Below are 18,492 nucleotides of genomic sequence, written 5' to 3' on the forward strand. Positions count from 1 at the left end.
GAGCAGTGAAGTTATTTTTATTTCCAGTATTAGTAAAGAGCACTTCCATTAAATGTCACCTCTTGCCTTGGCTCTCCCCTGAAATTCTGGCCTCTCTATGCTTCCATAGAACCACATAGATCAAGAATTTACCACATGTAAATTGTTTATTTACATGTTGTCTCTCACACAAATGCATAAGCTCCTTGGTAACAAGTTGTATCTAATTTAACTCTTAATACTGAAAGAATATTGTAGAATGGATAGGGAAAGTGGGCAGGCAGAGAAACTAATCAGAAGGTATTAGACAAGACCTAAAGAGGAACTTTTAAACTACGTCAGTGGGAGTGAAAATGAAAGAGAAGGATTTCAGAGAAATTTAAAAGAATCAATAGAACTTTTCAGTGATTGGGTGTCAATGATGAGAGAAAATCTTTCATTTTACTGCCAACCAGCCATGAGTTTATCCACTCTTAATCAAGTAATAATATTTGCAATAGAGCAAAAGATGCCATTTTAGCTAGGATTGGTAAAAAGAATGTGAATTAGATGCTACTTCAGATTTCCTCTCTGCCTGGCTTCCATGTATTACTTCTTACCTAATTTCTTCATCATATTTCTTGTTCCATCAAGTAATGTAACACAATGGTTGAGTGCACAGGCTTTGAAATCAGGCAAACCTGGATTTGTGTTCCAGCTCTTCCTTGAAACTGTGGACCACGGGCAAGTGGTTTCCTCACCTTTAAAACATGGGTGATGATTGTATCTACCTTGTTGATTTATGTGAAAATTAAATAGATAATACTTGTAAAGCTTTTGGCATAGCACCTGCCAAATAGTAAATGTTCCATATTAGCTGCTTTTATTTTATAAAAGATAAACAATATAAAGTAGTGAATCTTTAACTTTTAGACCCACCAGTTTAAGAAACTCATATGATAGAGCTATGACTTTTGTATAATACATCATAAAATATCATCATATATCTTATCTGGAATTTTACTTAAAAGTAGATATTGAATATGATGCATATTAAGCCAAAAGATAGACTCTCATCCTATAGCAACTGGTGAGAAGTATAATTTGGGATTGTACTAGAAGAAAAGAAAGTTATTGAACAGAAGTCATTTTACCTCCCTAACTTACTTTCATAATAATAAGAACCTGTACTTTTGTTAAGAATAAATGGTGAATTCCCAATCTAAACTCTGTCATATCACTACTTACATAAATTCCTTTACCTGTCAGTTATGAATTGATCACAAAGCCTTTGATCTCAAGATTCTTATTCAGTACAGAAAAAGCAAAGACATTAAATGTATCTAGTAATCTCATTCAGCTAGAAATAGAAAGTAATTATTGTAAGTAAAGTGTTTTATTACTACAGCTAATTTAGAAATTATTGGTTTACAGTATTTAGTATTTATTTTTGTTAAGCAAACTATAAAATTCAGAAGGCCTTTTAAGCTCCTGATGAAAAGCTTTTCTTATTTACAAAAGTGACTAATTTGACACCAACAGTAGTTGATTCTTAATTTTTTTTTCAATCACATCATTGCCGGTATAATGCCAAAAAAAGAGAAGGATGACTTCTAGAATAAAAGCAACTAAAACATAAGAGGGAGTTCCTAACTCTGCTTATCCTCCAGCCCAATCACTGCTATTGCCAGGGTTCAGACACCCATGAAATTTCCATTGAACAGAATTTAAAAAGACAGAGATAAGTTTTATAAGCAAAATTAAGGAGGTCTGCAGCTGAAAATTTATCTTCATGTAAAAGGATCTTGTGGACATTACAAACATTGCTTTCAAAATCAGAGGGAAGGTTGGTGAAAGGAAACCCATTTCAGTTGGGCTTTAGATCTTCTGTGTAGCTTCAATCAGATCATTTCGTTCTGTACCTCTCTTCCCCATTTCTAAAGCGATAATTGCCATATCACTATCTTGAAAGTGTGATTTCAAAACTAAATTCTAGGAATTTCTACTGGCCTCATTTTCCCATTTGAAAAAAAAATGATGAAATTATATCAGAAACTCTAAGTTTGCTTTTAGCTTTAAAATACTACAACTCCAATGGGTTGTAAGTTATTTCCATGAAACTGAAAAACATTTTCTCCAGAAGGCCCCTGGCCAAGAACAGCTATGTTATCCACATGGAATAAACACTTAATCATTGACACAAACAGAGAATTAGTATGGATTTCTTTAGCGCCCTAAAGAAATGGAACAACTGACTGGCAAATTTTGATAGCGAAAATGGAAAGGCCAGGACTGCAGAGACCCATGTGGGGAAAGGAGAGGCCTGTAGAAAGGATGCCAAGGTGGTTAAGGTCAAGGGTGCTTTCTTCATGGTAGATGCTCAATGGGGCAGTAAGCTTTCTTGGAATGTAGGAATAAAGATTGCTAGTACACAGAGAAGGGAGACTCCAAAAGGGAAATCTGCCGAACATTAAAGACTACCTCGAAATGTCAGTGTATCAAGTTTTATAAGCATATCCCTTAAAAATGAACCTTGAAATCATAAACAAGAACTCTCACCGTATGAGTGAACATATTATAAAGCTTAGAGTTTCTATTAAAAATATTCTTATTATGAGGACTTTTCCTCGGCAAAATTATGGTGCAGAAAAAGAACAGCTTAATGGCTTTCTCACCTCCCCACATTGTATTTATCCTCCTGTCCACTTCATATTCTTCCCTTGGCTCTCCCACACTACTCCCCACTTCTCAGCCCTCAAGTCCTGAGACAACTCCCTGTACAACCCCTCAGCCATGAACTTGACCTGGAAACACTGAACAGTCTTTTAAGACCTCTCTGGAAGCACGGTGCAGGAGCATGAGTGCAGGTTTATCCCAGTACCCCGAGCATGTGGAGAAATTACACACTTGTCAAGCCTTGGCATCTAAAACTGCTGTGAAGTTTAAAGGTGATCATATTATTAAAACTTCTACCACAAGGAGGAGTTTCAGGGGCAATTCTAAGGCACCAAGATTTTCTTGATAACCTAGAGAGGTCTTTGTATTCTCATGTAGAAGAGAGAGACTGTATGAGAAAACCTGTTACTTGTCTTTGTGGGAAATGATGAGCGAAACTGAAGCCCACAAAACTGCCTGATTGTAGGGTATCAAGAAAAAGCCTTGATGGCACTGGTGATTTTGTAATGCTTTCCTTGCTGTGAGTGTGTGATGATTCATAAAAGAAAAATGATACTTGTGGAAAGGAGAAGACAAAAAAAGTGAATCATGACCTAAAGGAAACTTCATTTATACCATATCTTCATTTATATGGATGAATTCCTTCTTCTAAAAGTTTTAAGTCATAGTTAATCTATGACTATAGGGTCATCCTATAAGTCTCCAGTGAAATAAGAGTTGGTGTAATTAGCCACGAAATTCAGGCTTATTTTAAAAACCCACAAGTTTTGCCTAAATTACTCAGATGAGCACTCTGACTGCTCAGCTCAGTCTGCGGGGGAAGTGCATTAACTCCTACTATAGAGTAGAAGCTGGCATTATCCCTAGAGCTTCTTTAAGTGTTTCTGAACATCTGATTACTTACAGTCTATGACTCACAAATTATATAAATCTTTTGAGAATTGAGAGTTAATGCTTTCTTTTCATCCCCATTATATTGAGAAGTAATAGCACTACCTCTGAAAGAAATTAGAGTCCCGCAGCTAATATTTACTATGGACAATCTTAGTCAGAGTAATCCTCAGTAAATGTCAATTGTATGCACAGTGTACTAATCAGAGACAACAGGAGCCCTGAAAGGGAATTATGACCCCAACAGAGACTTCAATCTATATGCCTTTCCTAGAGTAAAAGACTCGACAATTTCTCAAAGACTAGAACGTAGGTTTCCTGACTTTCAGGCAGGGCTTTTAATATTGTTCCATATTTCTACGCTAAGAAGCAGGGTGCAGTGTAAATATTTTGCCCTTCAGGTTAGAACTGCCACTTCCTAGCAATGTGACCATGGAAAAATTGCCAAATCCCTTTGTCTTCTTAATTTCTTCATCTGTGAAATAAAAATACTATTGTTCATATAATGGCTATGAAGCTTAAATTATATATATATATATATATATATATATATATATATATATGTCTTTCCTAAGGTTATACTGTATCAAACAACCACAATATCTCAATGGCTTCCAAGAATATACTCAGCTAGGGCTCCATGTGTTTATTATTCTAAACCAGCCTGAAGTAGTAGTTAGGAACTGGAGTAAGGGTGACTGGACACACACAAAGCCTCTTAAAGCCCCAGCTCACTGGCATGCTTTCATTTCTGCCCATATCCTAAACATCAGAGCAAGTTATTTGGCCAAGAACAAAGTCAATAGGGAAGATAAGCGACCTATCGAGATAAGCAACTCATTGGATAAGCCAATGATAAACCAATCACCAGAGCACATAAAACATCAAATATAATCAGTGCTTCCTAAATGCTGATTCCACCTCCTACTACTTCTCCAAGCCTAGGCCCCCAGGTTTTCAGATAATAAGTGTTCACTAAGTAATTGTTGATTCATTTATCAGTTAGCTAATAATTATCATCATGCAAGTAGTATGAAAACAATAACACAGGTTTTAGACTTCAAATATAAATAATTTTCTTTTGGACACTTGAGTCACACATTTTAATCACATGAAATTTAAATTGTACTTTTTAAAAGTTATATGTTAAGTGATTTGTGAGTCTGTAGGTACTGTATGCTGTCCAATGTAGACTCCTAATATATAAGTATTAAAAAGATTGAAAGTACATCTTCAACAATGGCATCTTAATAATATTAAGATATATTTTAATAACAAAGTTAAACTCTTAAAATAATAACTGTCATATAACTTGAAAAGGTACAATAAAATTGTTTAGTATTGTACCAACTACATGCAAAGACGATGTGGACTGAAATAACTTTGGGGGTAGTTTTACAATCTACCTTGTTTTACAGTTTTACAATCTAGTTTTTGAGTTTAACAATCTCAAAAAAACTGAAAAGGGAAATAACACCTCACAAGAATGTATTTATTATCACCCAATATTAATTTTTATCACCAGCATCTTGTGTCAGAACTCCTAAGACTACCAGGAAAAATGAAGAAACTATGATTAGGAATTAGGCGTTCCCACTTTCATCCAAAATTGTCATTTGCATCAAGGTGACTTTGTATAAATTATATTCATCTTTGTTCAGAATCCTTGGCTGTATATCAAAATGAAATATTAAGTTGTATATTCACAGAATGCCTAGTTAAGAAGGATATTCTCTTGGGTGAATTCAGTGATGAATTAAGAGTTACTGTCCCTCTCTCTGTGAGAGTCTATATTGTATAGGACAGCTTCATTTATAAAATGCCTCCCTACTGAAGTGACCCTGAAACAATAAAAGATGACATGTAGTGCGGTAAAAGGTCTGTTTGTAAAGTATTTATTTATGTGCCATTCATCAAAAGGGATTAGTTATTCTCTAGATTAGTGCTATGCCATCATTACTGCCCTGTATGGATAAAACTTTCACAGTAATTTTCCATTTTCATTGATCTTTTGGATTAAATTGATTTTTAGTCTCCAAGAAGAGGAAACAAGTTCACAAAGGAATCAGGTTCATTCTGACCACTGTTCTTCAAAACGATATGTTCAGATCCCAGGGCTTTTATGCATTCACTGTCCTTTGATACCAGAAGGACACTAATTTTAAGTTTGAGAAACATTGCATGGGAGAATCCTTAGGTAGGTAGGATGAATTCTGTAAATTTATTTAAGGGAACAGAATTTTTAGGGGAATTTGCAGGCACAGACATAAATGCAAGAAAACAGACAGCCAAAATATTTGCATGATTTTAGGCAAACCAATGTAAATACCTTGCTTAGCCCTCCAAAGTATCTCAAACCCAGTTGTTGAAGCTTAAAATTCCTTCCACATAAGAGAACAATCTCTTCAACCAGTATGCTTAAAGTGTACACACACTTGATAGTATGTTATCTTCTTAACAAAGACACAAGTAATTTAAATCGAATCTTTTCCTGAAAGCAGTTTTTATTACAATTGAGAGGGAAAACCAAGAAATTCTGGGCACATAAGGTGGAGAAAAACAGGAAGGGAATTCATGCAATGGGAAAGGAGTCCCGAAAGAGTAAGGGAAGGGTATCAAAACAAGCTTCACCCACTTCAAAATTTTCCCCAGAGTCGCAATGAGTGACTGACTTCCATTTCCTGATCCAACCTCTGAATTCTTTCCCTCCTAGACCTTCAACTTGCTGCCTTGCAAGGGCACTAATTATTTCTGCTGACCACATAGTCATAGATGGTGGTATCACCAGCTGTAATCTAAACCAAACTTATGCTATTTTAATAGAAAGAAGATTTAAGTTGGGAGCATAAGTTTCACTAAAGTTCATTACTAAAAAGAGATGTTCTTTGTTATATATACTAGTTAAAAATGGGTCAATCGAATATTAAAATGTCAAGAAACGATACCCATATGCAGAGCTGTTCTGTAAAACAGAACATATAGGAAAGACATGACAAAATGCAGAAAGACTAAAGTTAGTCCACCAATGACAGTGAAGGGCATTTGATTTTAATATAAGAAAGAATTTCCTAAAACTTGGAGCTGTCCAAAATGAAGAGGGCTGCCTTGCAGGGTGATGAACTCCCTGGTACTCAAATGTTTATTTAAGGCTAATGCAGAAAGGATTCCTGGTATAGAGATGGAGAAGGAACTAAAACTAAATTTAATGCTAAATGTCTCTAATTTTCTGTAAACAATATCCCTTCTGGGGCCATAAAGAAAGAGAGTTTGGGAGACATTAATACAACACAGAAAAAAGGGACATCAGAGAATGACTATAAAAATGAAAAAATTTAATGTTACCAATAAACCTGGAGGCCAGAAGGGACATGTACAAAGACAAGACACAACCGATGATGGCTAAGAATAGCAGGTAAGCAGAACATGTGGGAATAGGTAACTGGATAGGATTAGGAAAAGGCTGAGACCAGGAAAGGGATACTTCCTGACCAGGGGGAGGACACCGGGAATAAAGGCATAAGGAATATGCAAATCAGGAAGGGGAGAAATCAGACTGAAATGAAGTTTCCCAAAATGGAGGGACAGCTTAATACACATTTCATGAGGGGAAAAAGAGTTCTATGACCAAATCTGTTTGGAAATACTGAGTAAACAATATGGAACAGATTTCTTAAACACCACAAAACAGTCTCAGCTGGTCATCATAATTGTTAAGTCTCCCAGAGAGGTGGAAAACATGCAGTGGTTCCATTAAAGCAGGTTTGTTTGGTTTTTTTTACAGAAATCTTTGGGAACTAGTATTCTGAAGAAGACACAGTGAAAAAGAAATACTGGACTTAGGTGTCTAGACTTACTATCTGATGGTTAGTGAATGTCTAGACTTATAATCAAGGCTTGTACTTAGAGCATAGACATAAGTAACCTAGTTAATTTGAAAATTACAGAGTAATCTCAAGCCAATTTAGGAGGAAAGGAGAGTAAAGCTAATCTCAGAAGCTTTCCTCCTGTATTAAGCCCTGTTTTAGCATTTGACTCATTTGGGAAAGTGTTCTCTGCTCTGTAGCAAGAGCCTACACTGCACCAGATTCTGAATTCTAAACCACTGGCCAGGAAGAGTATTTGCAATGTTCATTTCAGAAGATGGAAATAAGAGTTAGAAATACCTCAGAGATTCCAGTGTCATTGTTTAAAGAAAATAATCATCACAGCTACTATGTACCAAGTGCCAAACAATTTAATCCTCACCACAATTCACACTCTAAAGATGAGGAATCTGGAAATCAGATAGAGCAAATAACACTTAGAAGATCTCTTTGCTAGTGAGCAATAAAGCCAGGCCTGGCTAAGTCCAAAGACTGCACCCTTAACTACAGGTGGATGGTACTGATATTCAGTGATGCAGGAAGCATTGGAGAACCAGCAATTTGGAGTGGGAGACAACATAAAAATGGGTCTATTTATGGACTTATATATACTACAGCACTGGACCCTGCTTAAAACCCCTGTTTCTTTCCATTGTCAAATCCCATCCCCTAGGTTAGGCCCTCTGTGCTCTAGTCCCTGCCCATCAATCTTACCTCTTGCCATTCTCTCTCAATCATAGTGCTCCAGTCACAATGACTTTGACAGTTGCTAGCTCTCACTATGTTCTTCCTTGCCTCAGAGCCTTTGCACTTCTTTGTTTCAGTGCCTGGTGCTCCCATCTTTCAAATCTTATCTTTCAGGTCTCAGTTTATTTTTATAGTACTTTGAGTTGCTGTTTTGTCAGGTCTCAGGTTAAATGTCACTTCTTCAAAGGGTTCTTCTTTTTCCACTGCATTTAAAGTCACTAACCCTCTTCTCTCCTATCACACACCCCCATCAATACCACAGCAGTATATTTCTTTGATTAAACTTCCCACTATCTGTAAATGTTTTATTTACTTGTTTATTGTCTTCCTGCTTCACTAAACTACAAGTTCCATGAGGGAAGGAGACCTGTCCTGCTTATCTAGACTAGTTTAGGGCCTGGTTTCTAGTGGCTGCTCAGTAAACACCAGTTGCATGAATAGATAAAATGAATATCCAATAGATATTATGCATCAAGGTCTGAAGAACAGAAGAGAAATTTGGGCATATTTATATATTATTTGGGAATAATTAGACATAAAGGTAGTACGTGAATCTATGGATACAGATAGGCTTGTGTATGGTGTATGTGCAGAGTGGTAAGAGAAAAGAACCTAAGCTAAAACTCTGATATAGTAGTAACTATTGTCCGAGATAGTCCACAATGATTCCTAATTCCCAGTACTCAAGCCCTGGAGGGTTCCTCTCCCAAAACGAATAGGGCTGATTGTATAATTAATAAGATATTGTAGAAGTGACAAGATTTTACTTATAAGGCTAGGTAAGAGACATTATGGCATCCTCCTTGTATTCTCTCAAATCACTCATTCTAGAGTAAGTCAAATACCATGTTATAAGAACACTGAAACATATCCCCATGGAGAGATCCACATGGCCAGGAACTGGCGTGGTGTCAACAGGCAGCACCAACTTGCTAGCACATAAATAAACCAGTGGAAGCAAATTCCCCTGCCCCTACTCAAGCCTTCAGATGACTGAAGCGCTAGCATACGTCTTGGCTACAGTCTCTTGAGAGACCCAAGTGAGAAGCCACTCCCAAATTTCTGACCCATAGAAAACACTTGCTGTTGTTTAAGCACTGCGTTTTGGAATAGTTTGGTAAAATAGCAATAGATAACCAATATACCTGAGAAACAATAATATATTCTTAATAATAAGTTTGTCCAGTAAAAGAATATTACAAATTCATTTTATGAATTTTATAAAATGGCATGCCACAGTTCATCTCTGCAGGCATTATCTTAGAATAAATTATCCATTACATATAGACTGGCTTGTATTCTTGGAAAGGACAATTTCTTATCTTAAAAAAAAGGTCAAATTTAGCAAAATCAGAAATCAGGCAGCCAATATTTGTCAAATCGATGGGCAAAAGAGCTACAATATATTAAACAACAATCTTTTAATCTAAGACATATGAGACAACAAAAACTTACAGAAACAGAAAATTATATGCAATTCTATGATCAAAATTTAACATTTCAAATGATTTTTCTGATTTACTTCTCAAGGAAAAAAGAATAAGAACAACCTTTGTTGAATATCTGTTAAATATCAAACTCTGAATTATGGCCTTTACATATATTATTTCTTTTAACAACCCTGTGAAGTAAATATTATTGGCACCATTTTGACTTGCCCATCAGAGCTTCCTCATCTCAGCTTCTAGGTCCTTTTTTGTTTGTGTTTCCAGATGTTAGATAATTGTTATTTGGAGAGCATCAGGTTCAGGCTAGGTGAACTTTCAAACTTTCTCAGGAATGAAATACTCTCTATAACGGGCAAAATATTTGTTAATGAAACAAGGATTCTTTTTTGTGGGGAGGGGGAGCAACAAAGATTTAGTTTTTCAAATGGAACAGCTAAAGTTTTAAGAGTACATATATTTAGAGTATATAGAGCATAAATAATATTGTATTAGAGCTGGAATGACCTGAGAGGACATTCGTCTAAGCCCTCTTATTTTATAATGGAAGAAATGGGATTCATTGGCTCAGAATAATCTGTCAAGACCACATGGTGAGTTAGTAGCCTAACATAACTAAAAACACCAAAGCTGCCTCCATTAGAGCTGCACTGTGCCTGGCATTTAGTGGATGCTCAGTAAATTAGATTAGTCTGTTGTGCATCATTCTAGAACAAGTACAGTTCCACCAATATTTAGTAAGGGTGCAAACCTCCCATGGAAACCTGCTGTGTTCACTTTCTTTCTTTGCAAGACACTAGTATCAAAGGTTCAGCTGTAGCACCCAGCTTTTGCTACGCCGAAGAGAAGGGAGCTGGGAACATTGCCGCTTCCTTAGAACATGTACCAGTTATCTATTGTTGCATTAAAAAATCACCTCAAAACTTAGCGACTTAAAAACAATAATAATCATTTATTTTGCTTACAAATCTACAATTTGGGCAGCAATAGCTAATCTCTGCTCCACACAGTGTCATCAGAGCAGCTCAGTTAAGGGCTGGAAGACCCACTTTCAGGATGACTCACTTATATGGCTGGCAAGTTGGAGCCAGCTGTCATCCAGAAGTTCAGCCAGAGCCGTGTGGTAAGGAAGTTGCTCCTTGAGGGTTGCTGCACTCGCTGCTTAGGCTTCTTCCTGGCATGATGGCTGCGTCCCATGAGCAAGTATTCTAAGAGATAGGAAGTAGAAGCTGCCAGCTTCTTAAAGCTTGGGACAGAGATCAGCACAGTGTGAATTTCACTGTATTTTCTATCGGTCAAGCCCTGATTCAAAGGTCGGACAGAGATCCCACATCTTAATGAAGGAGTATTACAGAATTGGTGTTTAAAGCCACTAGAGAGGGTATCTTTTTTTTTTCACTGCAAATATGATTCCATTTTGCTAAAGTTCTAAAGAATTGAGCATTAATAGAGACAAGTCATAGATTTCAAATTATAATCTATTCAGGGTATTAATCCCTTCACCATTTGCTTATTAGCTTAGACAGACAACAGGCCTACAATTAATGCTCAGTCTTTGCCTCCATTCACTCTTCCACATGAAGGGGATATAATAATCTCTCTTGTGAGGAAAGAGAAGGGTTATTTATAATTATAAAAGCAGAATCTACTTATAATTGCCTTAATAAATGCTTATTAATAGTGAATTATCTATAAAGTGTCCTATACAAGTGAAAGGTATAATTATTATCTACTTAAATAATTTTGCAAAATGGAGCCTTCGCAGGTTACTTGGACAACTAACCATGCCTGAATTACAGAAGCCTCCAATTAATTAATTTTGCTGAACATGTAGTTAAATATCAATCCTAATTTTAAAAGGATGATTATTGCACAGTCCTCTTAAGTATTTGATTAGATTGACAAGAAGAACTATTTACGACTTTCTAACTTTTCCAAAAGAAGAAATACCTCAAGGATACCACAGATTTTCAGATCCTTATTGCAAATAAATCATGTTTTGCAATATATTTTTAGGTCAATATACCACATAGCCAGTCATATTTCCAAGCAACAGTCCTATTCAGGAATTGAATTTTATCCAAGGTCAGAACCTTTCTAATAATATTTAGAAATAGCAGAATTGAGTTGCCTTTCTTGATATAGCAAACAGGACATTTTCAAGATTAACTAAGGTGATATGAGTGAGGATCTTAAAACTAGTTCTGCTTGTGAGGAGGAGCCAGTCAGCATCTTATGTAGTTTACAAGCACAGTAACCAATTGGGATTTTCCCACAGGGGTCCTAGGATTTAGGTAAAATGGCTTTCTGTTGAGCAATTTAGACCACAGAAAGTAATAACTTCCTTGACTCAGCCACTTATGGAAAGATTGGTTAAATAAGATGAGATTTGTCGTAACTAAAAATGGGACCTGCAGCTGGGAGGTTAGTTTCTCAGGGACAAGAGGAGAGAGAGCTTTATTACCCAGTTAAGTATTTTCATTGTAAGAAAACAAACTGAGTATAAAACACGAGTCATACCCAGCCAGCCAGTGGGCCTTATGTGTACATGTGTATTTTATGCTTCCACCGTGATTTAAAAAGCAATGTTAGTTTCAGTGTCATCCACTCAACTCCTTTCTGTTTGTTACACACACCTCCTACAGAATTTTGCGTTTCTCATCTAGAGAATTACCTGAATTGATATAAATTTATTATTAAGGATTTCTCAAATAGTACATTTGGTATAAACCTTTTCTTTACTTTTTTTTTTTTTTTTTTGAAACAGAGTCTCATTCTGTTGCCTGGGCTAGAGTGCTGTGGCATCAGCCTAGCTCACAGCAACCTCAAACTTCTAGGCTCAGGCGATCCTTATGCCTCAGCCTCCTGAGTAGCTGGGACTACAGGCATGAGTCACCATGCCCGACTAATTTTTTGTTTCTATTTTTAGTTGTCTGGCTAATTTTTTTCTGTTTTTAGTAGTGATGGGGTCTTGCTCTTGCTCAGGCTGATCTTGAATTCCTGAACTCAAAGCAATCCACCAGCCTCAGCCTCCCAGAGTGCTAGGATTAGGCATGAGCCACCATGCCTAGCCATAAACCTTTCCTAAACCAGCTAAAAGATGACACAATATGCCCTAGGTCAGACCCTGAGTAAGAGAGAATCCAAGCGAGTGATGAATACAGTTACCAGAAGCACGACCTTCACCATCCAGGAAGACAACAGCTTCTTCATTGGACTTTTTTCTGAGCCACGAATACTTTGTCAAGTTTCATGCCTTCTTTTACTCACTGTGGTTTAGGTGTTGGTGAAAAGCTGACAGTGGCCTTTAGAAAATAAAAACCAAGAAGCTAAAACTCAGGGATGAATATAGACTACAAATTATAAATACATATGCAAAAAGCTTATGTAATTTTGAGCAAAACAAAAATTTTAAAGGTGGGGGAAGGGTAGACATTTTTAACCACTTTAATCTAAATACAAGGCTGAGCTGGAATGATTTCAGTTGCCCAAAAAGTTTCAGCAAAATTGGCCTAGGCTTCTATCAACCCTGCTGTTTGATAATGATGATCTCCTCAGTACAACTGACCAAAATGGAAAGCCATGCTCAAGGTTTGTTATATAAAACATTTCCCTTCATTTACTAACATCAAAATATCCTGTCACTTGTTAAATTATAAATTAGAAGCCAATTTTTTAGCATGCCTTCACCAAGATTTAGAGAATTAAACTAGTTGTAAAGGAATTGAGAAACATGCACTGACTATAGATTTCTCCAAAATCCATCCATAAAACTGAAGGTTTTCTTTTTAATAGATTCCGTAGCAAACCACATACTGTGCTCACTGAAGCAAGAAGTAAAAAGAAATGATTGAGCAATATTAAAAGGTGGAGAGCCAGATCCTTTTCTCTACAGTGTTTTAATGTTGAAATAAAAGGCACCGGGTAACCCCTGGCTCCTCCAGCCGGGACACCAGGGCTCTGCCCTTCCTCCTGCTGCCAGAACAAAGAGTCACTGGAGAGCTCCTACCCTCCCCACAGGAAGAAACATTTTAAGGTAAAACTTCCAACCAGACTTTCCAATCTCACCTATTCTAATAATGCAGTCTGCTTGTCTACGAGAAGGTTTAGTGAAGCAGATTTTGTTTCAGATTGGGACAAAAATTAATACTGACTCCCTCCATTTCAGGTTGGATGGGGAGGGTGGTTCTCTTCAACAGGATGCTGTCATGACAATCCAATATATTAAAACATTTTAAAAGTCTGGGCTAGACTTTGAAATGAAGAATGACACTGCTAAGTATTCTGGATTCCCTGTAACTGCTGGACTCAAAGTAAGATTTCTAAACACATGCCTCACTGGGCATAATGTAAAGTGTATAGAGTTAAGACAATAGTAGGGGCTTACAAAAATAACTTGGCAATCACCCAAGGTCTGTGTGAAGCATAACTGGTATCGACAGAAAGTAGAATGTTTTCTTACACTTTAGGTTCAAAATTCTTCTAGTGGAAATACTATTTCCCCCACTTCCCTGTGCCTCTCTCCTCCACCACCACTAACAGGTCAAGAAAGAAGACCTATGGCCAACTGCATAAAGTCCCTAAATTTCATATCTTTTATATTCAGGGGATTTATCCTGTTCATTAGCAACAATATATTTAAATACATTACAATATGTTTCACATTAACATATCTCCTTTTTTCTTGTCTACTCTTTATTTCTATACAAAACAAATTGTTTCCCCCCAAGCACAGTTGAAAACTGTCACCCATCATGTGTTTTACAGGTGCCTCTGAATACTGTCTCTTTCAGGTATCTTTATACAAAGACTCTTCTAATCACAACACAAGTTATTTTTAAACTGTCTTATTCCTCAGGCAAAGGGAATGATTCTTTAGCAATGTAATGCACATATCTACAAACAGTGGGGAATATATAAAATAAAAAGTGTCTTTCCTCAATGCTCACATAGCATCGGGAGAATTTTCAGAGTTCAAGAATTGAAGTTGCCAATGAATAATAGGGAGTAATCTGAGCAAATATACAAGAAAAGTAAGATAAGATGCTCAGTTTTATTCCTGTCGACCTTAAATACAGTTCCATACAGCTCTTAGAAGTATCTGCCTGGGTCAGATGGTCAGGGTGCTCTAAAATCCTCACAGGTTTTCCTTTACTTTTCTTCCTTTCATCAATATGAGAGTATTTCTCCTTTCACACACTATTATAGGATCTTCTGCTATTGAACTATTTCTTACAGCATGTTCTTTCTTTGTTCACTGGATTCCTTTTAATATTTGAAAAAGTGATAGCCTCTTTTAATTTATATAATGAAGACAGACTCTGGAATCAGAATTCCTGTGTTGGAGTCTGAGTTCCAATGTTTGTTAGTTATATGACCTTGGACAAGTTACTCAAACTCTTTGTGCCTCAGTTTCCTTTTAATGGGAATAATAAGAGAACCTCGGAGGGTTGGTGAAAAGATTCTGTTTTAAAATATAGGCAAAGCATTTACTATATGTTACACTTAGTAAATGATCGATAAATATTGACAGATAATTAAAAGTCATTTTTAGAAATGGTTGGGGTTTTTTGCTGATGCTATTTTCTTAGTTATATTTCTTATACTGCTCACATATCCTCTCTAAACTTATATTTTTTAGAGTTCTGTCTAGTTTCTTTAGTCTTTGTCATCATTTAGTTTACTTATATCACTTTAATAATTCAATTAAAATCACATCACTTACTTGTAGTTTCAGCTCAGAACTGTAGCTCTCATACTTGCAACAAGAAAAAAGCTGGACAGGCAGCATATTGATGACTTTCTGTGAACACATCAGAAAGCTAAAGTCATAGGACAAATGGTCATCCTGAAATCTGGAGAGATATTGGTGCCTCTGTAAAAATTAGAGGAGTGTGGCAGGCACGGGGGCCATAAAATCAACAGTCCTGCTGAAATGCTTTTCCATCAATGAGTGATTTAAAAATAATCTTGGTCCTTGTCTTCTTTCCCCTGCATACTCTATTTGTCTCTTCTCCATGGGTCTGGAAGAAGAATTTAAAGGAGTTTGAGACCAACCTGGGCAACATAAGGAGACAAAAATTTTTTAAAAAAATTAGCCAGGCATGGTGGTATGCACCTGTAGTCCCAGCTACTTGGGAGGCTGAGGCAGGAGGATCACTTGAGCCCAGGAGTTTGAGGTTGCAGTGAGCTATGATGACACCATTGCACTGTAGCCAGGTAACAGAGTGAGATCTTGTCTCAAAAAAAATGAAAGAAAAGAGAAGAAAAAAAAATAGCCTGTATATTAGTATTTTCTTGAACTGCACATAAACATCATAGTTGAAGAACCAAAATCAATTTATGATAAACAATTAGCCAGGCACCAAATACTATATGATTGTTTGCAATAAAAAGAAATTAAATGAGCAATATTAGAAAATTAAGGGGCAGTTTTGAAACCATAGAGACAATTATTTTATGTTAAATATAAATTCCAAAATGCAAATCTTACATGGAAATGATACCTACACTGAGTTTACCCTCAAAATAAACTCAACAACAAAAGAATTATTTCCCTGACTATAAGAATCCTACCACATTTCAAAAGCAATATAAGAATAGAAGTCCATAAAGTGTTGGTGAATAATAACTCTGAGGAAAACACATTAGATGGTTTGACATAACTTATTAATAAAGCCCTTCAAGTGCTACAAATAGCCATTATTTATTATCTATTTTCATGAATTTCCCTATAACTAGCAGGAAGCTTCTTGTTTAAAATGATAATAAATCTGAAATGAGTGCTACCTCATTCTTCTTCAAGTAGGAATGCATAAAAAAAATCATAAAGGATTGCACATTCTGCTTTATTTTAAGATCCTAGAATTAATAAATTGAAGTTCAGATTATGATTGAATTGAGAAGAGACAACTTTAAACTTAGTAAAACTTTATTCTTGGTTAAAGTTAGGGTAGAACACAGACACAGTTTTTATTAAAAGATCACTTTCTTTGAGTTATATGCAACTGACTCTTATATACTGCATAACATGGTATTTAAGGAAATTCTGAGATAAACAAAATCCATTGAAGGCAGAAAAATTGTGTGGTGAAGAAAGTATTAAATTAGAAGTCAAGTAACCTGGATTCAGTCCCAGGCTCTCCCCCATTTACTCTCTGTGATCAGTATAATCAATCATCCTTGGACAGATTCTTTACTTCTACAATGGGGATAATGAAAACTACCACACAGAGATACAGTGAAGTCTAAATAAGATAATGCATATTAAAATATTTTGAAAACTTTCTGTTTTAATGATGTAAGATACAAGTGATTAATCATTCAAAAATGCTGACAATCTAAACACCATAAAAGATGTATTTCTATAGTTAATCCAACAGGCAAGAATATTGCCTGACATTTCAATTGCTGATGTTCTAATAACCCATACAGTTCAGAGCAAGGCACAACAAACCTGACTGAAATTCTGAAATATCCAATGGCCAAATTCTATAATAGATCATGTTCCTGGCTACAGAAAAGCTTATACTATTAGGCAGATATTGATAGGAAAACATTTAAATATTGATAATAGCCCAAAACTGTGAATTGGATCATCCAGGAAGACAACATTTTTTTTAAATCTCTGTTCAACCAATTAATGAATTGCCTCAGAGTTCCCTTTGCTACTAACATCTAATGCAGTGATTCTCAAAAGGTAATATGCTTTTGAATCACCTGAGGATCTTTTTAAAATACAGATTCAGATTCAATAGGTCTGAAGTGATACCTGATATTCTACATTTCTAACAAGCCCCAGGTAATGGTAAAACTGGTGGTCTATAGAAACATACTTTTAGAGGAAAGATCATCAACATGCAATCCCATCTAAAAACATTATATTTATTGATCAATGTTAAGGTTTTACAGTGAGAAATACGGGTTTAACTATCTGTGCACTCAAAAATATTCAGGCAAGGATATTCTTCCATCTTTAAAACACAAAACTCTCCACCTTCAGCCAAGATCCTATTTAGCACTTGAACAGATCCAGAGATAGTCCAAGAAAAGTTTTATCCTGACTCCTGTTCCCAAATGCAGGCAAAGTTGAGTAAGCCTCAACTAGCCCTCAAATACAAATTAGGCTCTGCCCAGCATCTTCACTGTCCAAGCTCCTGGTATATAGAGCATATTGATCCTCTTTCAGTCATCATCAGAGTGCCTTCCTATCAGACACTGGCTAACCATCTCAATGGGAAATTATTTGCCTGATAATTCCTGTCCAAAGCCCAGTGGAGACAATTGCTATTCTACAGGGAAAATCTAAGTAGATCTCAAATACTTTTTAGCAATTAAACCCTCTTGTCAAAATTCAGCACTCAAACTTAACATATAAAATCATATTTTATTTCTATAAATTTAGTTTAATACATATTTATAGAAAATGAATTTGTTCAGCTGAGACCCCGAATTTTTTTTTTTTTTTTTTTTGAGACAGAGTCTCATTTTATTGCCCAGGCTAGAGTGAGTGCCGTGGTGTCAGCCTAGCTCACAGCAACCTCAAACTCCTGGGCTCAAGCAATCCTGCTGCCTCAGCCTCCTGAGTAGCTGGGACTATAGGCATGCGCCACTATGCCCAGCTAATTTTTTCTATATATATTAGTTGGCCAATGACTTTCTTTGTATTTATAGTAGAGATGGGGTCTTGCTCTTGCTCAGGCTGGATTGGAACTCCTGACCTCGAGCAATCCACCCGCCTCGGCCTCCCAGAGTGCTAGGATTACAGGTGTGAGCCACCGCACCCAGCCCTAAATTGGTGGTTATAGTTGTTAGCTGTAGCCACACCAGCCTCAGCATGCACTTCGTCTTCGTCTTTTGTTTCAGTTGCGCAATATTAAGACAATCCTAAATCACACAGGAAATTAATCTCA

The 18,492-nt window shown here is 36.3% G+C and overlaps 1 long non-coding RNA gene across 2 annotated transcripts in view; it reads right to left on the minus strand.

Annotated features, from left to right (window-relative positions):
- The window catches only part of LOC105872785 (uncharacterized), a 193,673-nt gene extending 178,073 nt beyond the window's left edge, over positions 1 to 15,600 (minus strand). For both annotated transcript variants that reach the window (XR_001154738.3, XR_001154739.3), the window contains exons 1-2: positions 15,306 to 15,600; positions 12,749 to 12,885 (exon numbers count right to left, since the gene is read on the minus strand). This is a non-coding gene — a long non-coding RNA (uncharacterized LOC105872785). The remainder of the gene's footprint in view (positions 1 to 12,748; positions 12,886 to 15,305) is intronic.
- Positions 15,601 to 18,492: the final 2,892 nt, after the last annotated feature.

The sequence above is a fragment of the Microcebus murinus genome, chromosome 6 (assembly GCF_040939455.1).
Source record: "Microcebus murinus isolate Inina chromosome 6, M.murinus_Inina_mat1.0, whole genome shotgun sequence".
Lineage (NCBI taxonomy): Eukaryota > Metazoa > Chordata > Mammalia > Primates > Cheirogaleidae > Microcebus > Microcebus murinus.